This window comes from Phascolarctos cinereus, unplaced genomic scaffold (genome assembly GCF_003287225.1).
Source record: "Phascolarctos cinereus isolate Bilbo 61053 unplaced genomic scaffold, phaCin_HiC Scaffold_5;HRSCAF=322, whole genome shotgun sequence".
In the NCBI taxonomy this organism is placed as follows: Eukaryota; Metazoa; Chordata; class Mammalia; order Diprotodontia; family Phascolarctidae; genus Phascolarctos; species Phascolarctos cinereus.
In genome coordinates this window covers 131,590,389-131,602,653 of record NW_027555958.1, presented here as the reverse complement: position 1 = coordinate 131,602,653, position 12,265 = coordinate 131,590,389, and positions in this window count along the sequence as shown.

Here is a 12,265-nt window from a genome sequence, read left to right as displayed (position 1 = left end):
GCTTAACTTTGAATCCAGTTTTTCAAAAAGATGGTAGTGAAACATTTCAGGTACTGTAGACAGCCTATGTAAAGCCACTTAAATGGGAGATGGAATGCCATGTATGGGGGATAGCAATGAGGTCAGTTTTTCTGGAGCTGAGTTCTTGACGAGAAGTAATATGCCTTCAATGTGGAAAAGTAGACTGAAGCCAAGTTTGAAAAGGTCTTAAATGCCAGTCAGAGGAATTTATATTTGCCTAGAGGAATGGCCAAACCTATGCTTTAGAAATATCATTTTGGATGTTATTTGGAGGAGAGAGACCTGATATAGGAAAAGCAATTAGGAGGTTATTGTAATAATCAGATGAGAGGACTTGATCAAGGGAAGTTGTGGTATGAGTGAAAAAAAGGGAAGATGAGACATGTGGAAATGGCAGCACTGGTTAAGTCTTGGCAATTGGTGAATGACAGTGATGAAAAATTAGATTGGCTAATATAAATGATAGAATGGGGCAAGTCAAAATGCAAATGTATAATTTTATAAATGTAAAGATGTCAAGTAAAATAACTAAAGCTATCTGTAATACAAACAGTAGATACAAGCTTGGTTTTCACAGTACTTGATCAAATTATATTGGGGCAGCTAGGTGGCACCAGCCTGAAGTCAGGAGGACCTGAGTTCAAATCCAGCCTCAGACCAAACACTTGACACTTACTAGCTGTGACCCTGGGCAGGTCACTTAACCCCAATTGCCTAAAAAAGAAAAAAAGAAAGGTTAAATTATAATCAAGGAAACTACGTTATCCTTAATTTGTGGATGTGAAAATATTGCTAAAATCTTATTTCTTAATATAGTTTTTCATTTTCTTATAAAAAATTCTCATGAACTATCCAAGCATAAACACACTAAGTAGCAACATATGAACGTATGCATGAATAATTGAATACTAAATGCTAGATATTTATAAAAGAAAAGAAAATTGGCAAATCCATATATTGAGCTAAAGTATATATTTCTCTTCCCAAAAACATTTTCATTGAATAAAAAGTATTGCCTTGACTAGAACCACATATTTTTATTTCTAAATGAGTTTTTATTTGTTTTTCATTTTTCTTACTTCACTGCAATTTTCTCCATTATTCCTCCTCCTGCTTCCAGAGAGCCATCTCATATAACAAATAGTATTTTTAAAAGACAAAATAAAGAAGAACAAGAAGAGGAAAAATCAGGATAACTGATGAATACATAGAAAAATCTGAAAATATGCACAGTGTATAACACTTGTGGACCTGCTATCTCTGCAAAGAAGTTACATAGGAATCTCTTCTCATACCTTTTCTTTAAAGCCCTGTTTGTTCTTCATCTTTGCAGCATTCACTTTTTTAAAAGTTCAAAATTTTTTCCAATTACACATGAAAACAATTTTTCCCATTCTTCTGTTAAAGTTTTGAACTCCAAATTCTCTCCCTCCCTCTTGCCCTTATCCCTTTTTCCTTAATAAGGCAAACAATTTGATATAGTTATACAGTTGTAGTAATGCATAACATATTTCCATATTAGTCATGTTGTGAAAGGAAACAGACAAGAAAAAACAAGAAAAATACACGAAGTAAAGAAAAATGTGCTCCAATCTGTATTGACTCCATTGGCTCTTTCCTTGGAAATAGATAGCATTTTTAAGTCCTTCAGAATTTTGTTAGATCATTATATTGCTGAGAACTAAGTCATTCAAAGTTGATCATTGTGCAATACTGCTGTTACTGTGTATATGTTCTCCTGGTTCTGCTCACTTCACTTTGCATCATGTAAGTCTTTCCAGGTTCTTTTGAAAGCATACTGCTTGTCATTTCTTAGAGCACATCACAATCATATGCCACAACTTATGCAGCTATTCCCCAATTAACGGGCATCCCCTCAATGTCCAATTCTTTACTACCATAAAAATAGCTATTATAAATATAGCACATAGATCCTTTTCTTTTCTTTTCTTTTTTTTTTTTTAAGCATCTGGGATATAGACCTAATAGTAGTATTGCTGGGTTGAAGAGTATGCATGGTTTTATAACCTTTTGGAAATGGTTCCAAATTGCTCTCTAGAATGGTTGGATCAGTTCACAAGTCCACCAACAATGTTTTAGTATCTCGATTTTCCCACAGTCCCTTCAGCAGTTGTCATTTTTCTTTTCTGTCATATTAACCAATGTGATATGTGTGAGGTAGTACCTCAGAGTTGTTTTAATTTGTATTTCTCTAACCAATAGTGATTTAGAGCATTTTTTATATAACTATAGATGACTTTGATTTTTCATCTGAAATACTGCTTGTTCACATCCTTTGATTATTTATCAATCAGAGAATGACTTGTATTCTTATAAATTTAACTCAGTTCTCTATATCTTTGAGAAATGAGGCCTTTATCAGAGAAACTTGCTATAAATTTTCAGTTATGATTACTATGTAATTCCCTTCATACTATTCCCTTTCACCCACATATCTTATCCTTCTCTCCCTCCTTTCACTTAGTCCCTCCTCAAAAGTGTTTTGATTCTAACTACTGTATCCATCAATATGGTCGCCATTCTACCAGCACCTCCCTACCATTTTTTTTTGTTCCCTTCCCTTCCTATTTCTCTGTAGGGTAAGAGAAATCTCGGTACCTAACTGACTGTGTATGTTATTCCCTCTGAGCCAATTCTAATGAGAGTAAGGTTCAAGTGTTGTCTGCCACCTCATCTTCCCCTTTACTATAAAAGCTCTTTTGCACCTCTTTTATGTGAGATAATTTACCCCATTCTCCCTCTCCTTTCCACCTTTTCCCAGTGTATCCTTCTTTGTCACCCTCTGTATTTTATTTTTTTTAGATATTATCCCACCATAGTCAACTTACATCCATGCCTTTTGTCTATGTATGCTCCTCCTAATTGCCCTAATAATGATAAAGTTCCTAGGAGTTACAAATATCATCTTCCCATGTAGAAATAAACAGTTTAACTTTATCGAATCCTTTATGATTTCTCTTTCCTGTTTACCTTTTTATGCTTCTCTTGAGTCCTATATTTGAAAGTCAAATTTTCTGTTCGGCTTTAGTCTTTTCATCAGAAATCCTTGAAAGTTCTTTATTTCATTGAATGTCCATTTTTTCCCTCTGAAGGATTATACTCAGTTTTGCTGGGTAGGTGATTCTTGGTTGTAACACTAACTCCCACATGTATGTATATAGTATATTTATATATTACATATAGTTTTTAAGGGCAGCAAGGTTGTATATGGGATAGAATGTTGATAGACTCATCTTCCTGAGTTCAAATCTGTTGTTAGATACTTATTAGCTGTGTGATCCTAGGCAAGTCACTTAACCCTGTTTGTCTCAGTTTCCTCATCTGTAAAATGAGTGGGAGAAGGAAATGGTAAACAACTCTAATGTTTTTGCCAAGAAAACCTCAAATGGGGTCACAAAGATTTGGACACAAGTGAAAACAACAGAACAAAATAACAATTTTAAAATATTTTGGACACAAAACTTTTAGAGAAATATCATACAAATAATTTCTTCTTAATCAACATCTTTGTTCCTTAAGTGCATTAATTTTGTTTGTGAAGATTTTCAGTTTCATGTAATCAAAGTTATATGTTTTATATTCTGTAATTGCCTCTATCTCTTGTTTGGTTAAGAATGCTTCTCTTAGCCATTGCGTGACAGATAAATGATTTGTTTATTTTCTAATTTTTGAACGTATTATGTTTAATATAAGGGTCACATATCATTTTAGAATATATTATGGAATATGTTGTAGTTTTAAGTCTAATTTCTTTTAGACTGCTTTTTAGATTTTTTGACAGTTATCAAATAGGGAATGATTTCTTAAATAATTTATGTTTTTAGTTTATGTAATACTAAGTTATTGAGTGCTGTTGTTTCTGATTTCCCCTTGTGTGGTCTATTCCATTGATCTACCTCTCTTTTTAACTAATACTAAATGATTTTGATTACTGCTTCTTTGTAATATAGTTTGAAGGCTGGAAATGCCATTTCCTCATGTGTTCTAACTCTTTTCTTTATTTTTCTTTATATTTTATATTGCTTGTTTTTTCAAATGAATGTTGTTATGATTTTATTTATTTCTGTAAAGTTTCACTTTTATAGTCTGATTCGTATAGTGTTAAAACTATAAATTAACTTAGATTGTATTGTCATTTTTATTTTATTGGCAGGGCCCAACTATGAGCACTGAATAGTCCTACAGTTATTTTTGTTGCTATTTCTTTTAGAAGCACTTTCTAATTGAATCCAGACCAGTATTTTGTGCTTTGGTGATTTGATTCCCAGATATTTTATACTTTTTGGGTTTTTTTGGAGTGGAATTTTCTATTATTGCCTTTTGGATTTTGTTATTATTATATAGAAATGATCTTGATTTTCAAGAGTTTATTTTGTAGCCTACAACTTTGCTGAAACTATAATCTCACTATCTTGGCTGATTCCCTAGGATTTTCCAAGTAAGCCATCAGCAAATGGGTATAGTTTTATATCCTTTCCACCTATGTTTATGCCTTTAATTTCTTTCTCTTGTCTTGTTGATGCTACTAGCCTTTCCAGAACTAAATAAAATAATAGTGGGAATAATGGGCATCCTTGTTTACTCTTGCATTTATTGGAAAAGATTCTAGTTATCATCATTATGTATAATTCTTGGTTTTGGTTTTAGATAGATTTTTTTTATGATATTAAAAACAGTCCCTCTGTGTTTATACTTTGGGGAGTTTTTAGCATAAATGAATATTGTACTTTGTCAAAATCTTTTTCCATATCTGTTCAGACAATAATGTAGTTCTGGATGTTTTGATTTTTAATATGATTAATTATGTTGATTCTTTTACTAATGTTGAACCATTCTTGCATCCTTACTATAAGTCCAACTTGGTCATAATAAATTATTTCTTGGGTGAATTACTTTAGTCCATTTGATGGAATTTTATTTAAAATTCTGAATTGATATTCATTAATGTTAGGGTTCTGTAGTTTTTCTGTGCTTTATCCTAATGACCAGCCTTGTAGTACTGAGTATCTCTGCATTTAGCCAGTCTATTTATCAGACAACAGACACATGAAAAACCTCATGTAAAAAGTGACAGTGATACTAGCTTGTCACTAGACTGAACTAAACTCAAAGCTTAGTAGGACCTGCCAGACCTTTTGTTTTACTGGCATTGTTTTTGAGAACATTGGGTTATCTCAATGCTTTGAAGATCCTCATCCCAACTTTCATTCTTACAGATGACTTTCGTCCACAGAGTTTGGCTAATACCCCTCCACCCCTGCCCCGGGAGTTCTACAAGTATACATGAGGGGTCAGAGATGATTCTTTGATGCCATCAACTTGAATATCCATCCATGTGCCTCTCCCAAAAAAGTTTCATCAACTAGCCTTAAGTAGCATTTAGAAAGAAATGTTTACTAAGATGCTATGATAAGAACAGTTGTTACAAAATCCTCCCCACTCTGCAGTGTGTGATACACTCTCCCACCAGTATGTACAGAGTCTAGGGGAAAGTGGGTTCAAGTTTAGAGAGCACATGCGTCCAAAAGCTAATTCACAATTCTTGGTTGCTAGTTCTTTTCTCCCATTGATGCGGTGCTCAAGAAGTTCTCCCACAGCACAATCCTTTTGCTGAGCTCTTGTGGAGTCATGAATATAGTCTTGTCTGGTCCTCAATGACACTATTTAGTATACTGATGGGAAGAGGTGGAGGTTCAGTTTCCTTTGGCTTTTCTGAAGCTGCAAAGATCCTTCTATGGACAAAAAGAAAGGGAGAGGAGACTTATCTGAGGTCGAACCTAAGACTTCTTTCTCCTATAGGTTTCTTCTCAAAGACTTCAACTAGGACTCTACATGTTCCAATTTCTGGAATTCTTCTCTTTTCAATTCACTTGATTATTTATAGGTTATCCCTGAGGTGTGGTCAGGTTTCCTTGGTTTATGTAAACATTCTTTTGCAAAATTATTTAGTCATTCTAATTCAACAGGTTTTGTGTGTGTGTGTGTGTGTGTGTGTGTGTGTGTGTGTTTTCTAAGGTCTTTTGATCAATCGATTGAGATTAATTTTCAGTCAGTTAAGTTATTAGAACTAAAATGGAGTGGGATAATTTTGACCCCAGTATTATGTGGGTAAATTTTGTCATGAATGGTCACTCATTTTCCTTAAGGAATTAATTGTTAATGGGAATAATTAGTCATGAAACAGGTGCAGCTACTTCAGTCACTAGGCCACACAGCCTTGTGGTTTATAAGTCATGGGAATTTTCATGTACTATTCTGTCCACCAAAGGTCTGCCCTATTGTCTTTCCATGTAATAGAAACATGTTACAAATGACAAAACCTAACTAATTACAGAATTGAATATAATAGTTTAAAGTACAAAGTACAAAGCAGTAAAGTCATCTGCTTGGAAAATTTTAAGCAAATTATATTTTACTCCAGGTTTTACTATTTACATAACAGGGATTAGAAGAACAAAATTTCCTCAGGATTTAAATTGCTCATTGTTCCATAAATAGGACACATATTTGAAAAAAATGGCTTTGTCTGTGATGTTTTAGTGATTACTTCTGGCTCCAAAAAAACCGAAAAACCTCTTACAACTTGGTGTTACCAGTAAAATACCCTTGATAGTCCTTTGAAATTTGTCTTTGTGGTTAATAGAAATTTTTTTTCCCCATCACTGTTTTCAGTTAGTATGTTGCATTTATATTTTGCATGTGGGCAAAAACTTAATTCTGGCTTTATAATAGAAGTGATAGAAGGTAAAAAAGGGGCTATGGCCATTAGATTTTTATCTGACATATTGAAGTGTGTGACATATGTTGATAACTAAATGTACTTTTTGGTACCATACTATATTCCTGGGTTCTATACTACCTCCCGACCACCCTAGGTTAGTTTTATCAGGTCTTTCTCTGTTTTACACCCTTGTCAGGATGATTCCTTTACTAAAGTTATGTCTACTCATTCCACACCCCTTTCAAGAAAATCAAGAACTTACATGAGAATATTCATAGAAAGGTATTGACATTTCTAGACAAAGGGAAAATATTATTAAAAAAAAACCTACCAGAGGAATACTCTTTTTTCAAAAACCTACTATTTCCAGATTTCATTGCAAGCTTTTTAGCTATTTAAGTGGGATGATTAATTTACTCAGCTGAACCCCTACTTAAAGTAAGGCAGTTACTCCTTTACCTGGTGTACTCTTTGAACCTGATTCCATTCTCCCCAGGACCATGTGGATAGTATAAGAGATTGTATCAAAGACTCTGTGTGTGTATGTGTATGTGTGTGTGTGTGTGTGTGTGTGTGTGTGTGTGTGTGTGTGGTGTTTTGTACTGATATTCTTACTATATTACCTTAACAAATAGTTTTCTCAATGATACTTTTCTAAATGATACTTAAGTGTGGCTGACTGATTCTGGATTGATAATGTTGGAGGAAATAAGGGATGGAACCAGTGACAGTTGAGAACCGCCCCGAACCCCTCAGGACTACCCCTGTGTTCTTAAGGGGAAGATGTAATCAAGCTCTGGGGACCTCACTTCAGAAGGGGTGTGGGCATGAGGATCCTCAGAGCCTTACAGGGACTACTACATAGCCATTCATGACTATAAGTAAACCTGTAAGTTTTAAAGAAACAGACATAGAAATTACTTAGGAGCCTAATTGTGAATTCATGAGAACAGAAGACTCTTCTACATGACTTCTAGCTTTTCATGTTCAAAGGCATGAATAGAACATTGGCTGGGAGATCAGCCAGTCAGAGGAAGGGACCAAAAGGGTAGGAAATCTTCCAGAAAACGAAGACTCCTGGAGAATAGTAGAGAAAGAAATAAAGATGAAATAATATTTAAAAATAATTCCATTGACCCTTCCCTTCCTCCTCCAGGGATAATGGGAATGCTACCCCAGGGTGTGTTGGCACACTGTACTCATGTTTTGTACACTTCTATATTTGAATTGATCATCAACAATCTATGTACTCATTCTACATATAACAACAACAACAACAACAACAACAACAACAACAAGCTTTGCTATAGTGCTTACTATGTGCCAGCCAGTATGCTAAATGATTTACAATTATCTCATTTAAGCCTCACAACAACCTTGAGAGGTAGATGCTGTTATCATCCCCATTTTACAGATGAGGAAACTGAGGCAAACAGAGGTGAAGTGACTTGCCCAGTATCAAATGACTTATAAGTGTCTGAGGCCACATTTGCACTCAGGTCTTCCTGGCTCCAGGCCTAGTGCTCTATCCACTGTACCTTCTAGTAGCGTCTGGAATGATAGCATGAATGAGACTATTGAGATAATGTTGGAAAACTATTTTTATTTTACCCAAGATGAAAAGATTTACTATGAACAATCTGCCTTCAGGGTGCCTCCTCATCCTCCCAGGTTTCATGAACAAATGGAAGAATCATATTGAGCTCTCCTCATATGCCCAACTATTCATTGACCAAGTATGGTATCCTGCACATAGTAAGGTATTCAGTAAATGCTGATGATATTTGTTAATCTAGGAAAAGCAATATTGCTTTTAAATACTCCAGTGCACTCCAGAATTTGGGGTAGCATTCTCTAATTTTCTTAGCTTCAACTTCAGAAGACTTGTCATACTCCTCCTTTATGGAGGGTTCACAACCTTCCATAACTTTATTTTTCATCAGCTGCTCTGCTTGGCTTTGACTCTACAGAACAACATGCCCCTTCACCAGGTATCCTTGCTTCCCCCACCCCCTTTCAGTTTCATGTTGTGTGTTGTCCTCTCTCATTAGATTGTAGGCTCCTTGAGGGCAGAGACTATCTCTTTTTACTTATTTATATTCCCAGTGCTTAGCACTGTGACTGTCACATAGTAGGCACTTAATAAATGTTTATTTAATCTAATCACTTCACTTTCTTTGCAATAATGAGGCAATCTAATAGGACTTTAATGGAATTACTAGCTTCTATGACTCTTTATGCCACTAATTAACTACCACTAGTTAAAATAGAGATTAAAGGACAAATTGTGCTTAGACCACTCAGAATGATGTTAAATGTGCCATTATATGATTCCTGTTATCCTATTAAATTTAATTTGATTGCAAATCTTTATACTGCTTGACTGTTGGCTTTTCCAGATGCAAAGTCAATGCATTATAACAACAATAACATACCTTTAGGACTTATAAAGTGCTTTATTCACAATAACCTTGTGAGATAGGTAATGAAAGTATTATTATTCCAGTTGTGCATTTGGGAAAGTGAGGCTCAAGGTGGTTAAGGAGCTAGTCTATGCTAGTGGTATTCAAATTTTTTGATTAAGTACTCCATCAATAAAAAAAGTTTTGTGCATACTTCCCAATTTATTTATATATAAATACATTTATTTGTACATTTTACAATTATATTTTAAAAATTTTACATTCTGAATTTACATTTTATTTATTTTTACATTCTAATTGGGAAAGACAATGCATAAAACGAAGCTGAAAATATTGGGGAGGGGGAGGAAGATACCTGTGTGGGGACACGGTAGAAAAGGAAGTCTGGAGGGTCAGGAGTGAAAGCCAGAGAAAAATGAAGGGAACATGACTGCCTTAGGCTCTTGCTTAAAATGAATGTTCCAGGAAGAATCAACCAGTCAGAGGAAGGGACCACAAGGATAGAAAAATTTTCCAGGTAAAGAAGACTCCTGGGGAATGGTAGAGAAAAAAATAAAGATGAAATTATATTTAAAAATAATTTTAATGAATATATAAAATATGTTTATGTTTAATTTAAAATATTTCTTTTAGAGAGCAATATAATTGAATATGTTTCACTATTTTTGAAAATTTTGGTTTTATACTTTGTGATACAGTGATTTTAAGGTGTGGTGCTAAGTTCAGTACATTTTGATATTTGGTGTTAATGGCTGTTATAGTTGAAATATATTGTTGTTGTTGTTTGTCCTTTGTTATTGAAGAGGACCATGACATTAGGAAGGGGATGCCGTGACATGCAAGTGAATTGGATTTAAGTGAGGGAGGGCTGTGCAAAGTCACCAGTCTCACTTTCTCCTCCAGAGCCATCTGGGTCCAGTATGTAGATCGGGACAACTGGAGATTGCCCTCAGTTGAAATGTATGTCTTACAAGAACACATAGATTCGGTGGAAGAAGTACCTGGTTGGCTCTACTTACTAAATCATGATACTCCTTTCTCAAATGATGCAAAAAATTCTGCTAAAGTTCATCCGTTAAATTTCTGTCTTCTCATATGTCAGAAAGCAAGGGCGTGGAGGTCAGATCTGAGGTCTGGAGAGTAATGTTCCAGGAGGGGATGAGGCAGCAGAAGAGGGAAATGGCAAGATGTCCCCTGCTACATCTTGATTTTCCTGTTGGTGGGTAGCCTTCTTTTATTAAATAATAATAATTGCAACATTTATATAGCACTTACTATGTGCCAGGCACTGCGCTAAGCATGTTACAATTAATATCTTGTGATCCTCACAACAACTCTGGGAGGTACAGATGAGGAAACTGAGGCAAACAGTGGTTAAGTGACTTGCCCAGGGTTATACAGTAAGCAAGTGTCTGAGGCCAGATTTGAATGCAGGTCCTCCTGACTCCAAGGTCGGAGCTCTATCTACTGCACCACCTAGCTGCCCCCAGGCTTGTAGTTTTTAGAGAATTCTGTACTTGGCAACATAAGCTCCAAGCTTATTGGCAAGAACTACTGTCTTTCATCTCTTGTTGCTGCTACTTTGCCTGTTTTTCTTGGGCTCTCATTGCTTCAGTCCCTTCCTTCCTCATTCTTCTACAGATGGGTTTTGGGAAAGAAGAGCAGTAAGGAAGTCAGCCATTCTCAGAGGGAGCATGAGCCAAGGAAAGTTCAGGTATGCTGATCCACTAATTGGAGAGGGTAGATAGATGGAGAAGAGAAAGAAACTAATTGTGGCACAATGGAAAGGGTCGGCTTTGGCCAACAATAATAATTGCTATCATCTTTTAAAATTTTATTTCTTCCAATTACATGTAAAAACAATTTTCAAAAATTTTAAAAATTTTGAGTTCCAAATCCTCTTCCTCCCTCCCTCCCCTACTCCTTCTTGAGAAGGCACACAATTTAGTATAGGTTATACATGTTCAGTCATACAAAACATATTTCCATATTAGTCATGTTGTGAAAGAAAACGCAGATGAAAATAACCAATCTCCCATACCCCAAGAAAATGAAGAAAGTTAAAAAAAATATGCTTTGATCTGCATTCATACTCCATCAGTTCTTTCTCTGGAGCTGGATAGTATTTTTCATAAGCCTTTTTGAATTGTATTGCTGAGATTGTCATTCACAGTTGATCGTTGTACAATATTGCTTTTATTGTGTATGCTGTTCTCCTGGTTCTGCTCACTTCACTTTGCATCAATTCATGTCTTTTTCTGAAAGCATTCTGCTCATCATTTCTTATAGTACAATAGTATTATATCATAATCATATAGTACAATTTGTTTGACTATTCGGCAATCGATGGGCATTCCCTCAATTTCCAATTCTTTGCCACCACAGAAAGAGCTGCTATAAATATTTTTGTACATATAGGTCCTCTTCCTTTTTTTTTTAAAAAATCTCCTTGGGATACAGACCTACTTGTGATATTGCTAGGTCAAAGCATATCACAGTCAGATAGCTCTTTGGGTATAGTTCCAAATTGCTCTCCAGAATGTTTGGAGTTCACAATTCTATTAACAGTGCTTAAGTATCACAATTTTCCCACATCTCCTTCAACATTTGTCATTTTCCTGTTCTGTCATGTTAACCAATCTGATAAGTGTGAGGTTGCACTTCAGAGTTGTTTTAATGTGCATTTATCTAATCAATAGTGATTTAAAGCATTTTTTTCATATGACTACAGATAGCTTTGATTTCCTCACCTGAAAACTGCCTGTTCATGTACTTTGACCATTTATCAACTGGGGAATGACTGTATTCTTATGAATTTGACTCAGTTCTCTATATATTTGGAAAGTGAGGCCTTTAGCAGAGAAACTTGTTGTAAATTCTCCCCCTTCCCCTTCACCCCCTGCCCTGCCTTCAGTTTTCTGCTTTCCTTCTAATCTTGGCTGCATTGGTTTTGTTTGTGCAAAATCTTTTTAATTTTAATGTAATCAAAATTATCCATTTTAAATCCTGTAATTCTCTGTTATCCCTAGTTTGGTCATAAATTCTTCCTTTGTCCATAGCTTTGACAGACAAATTATTC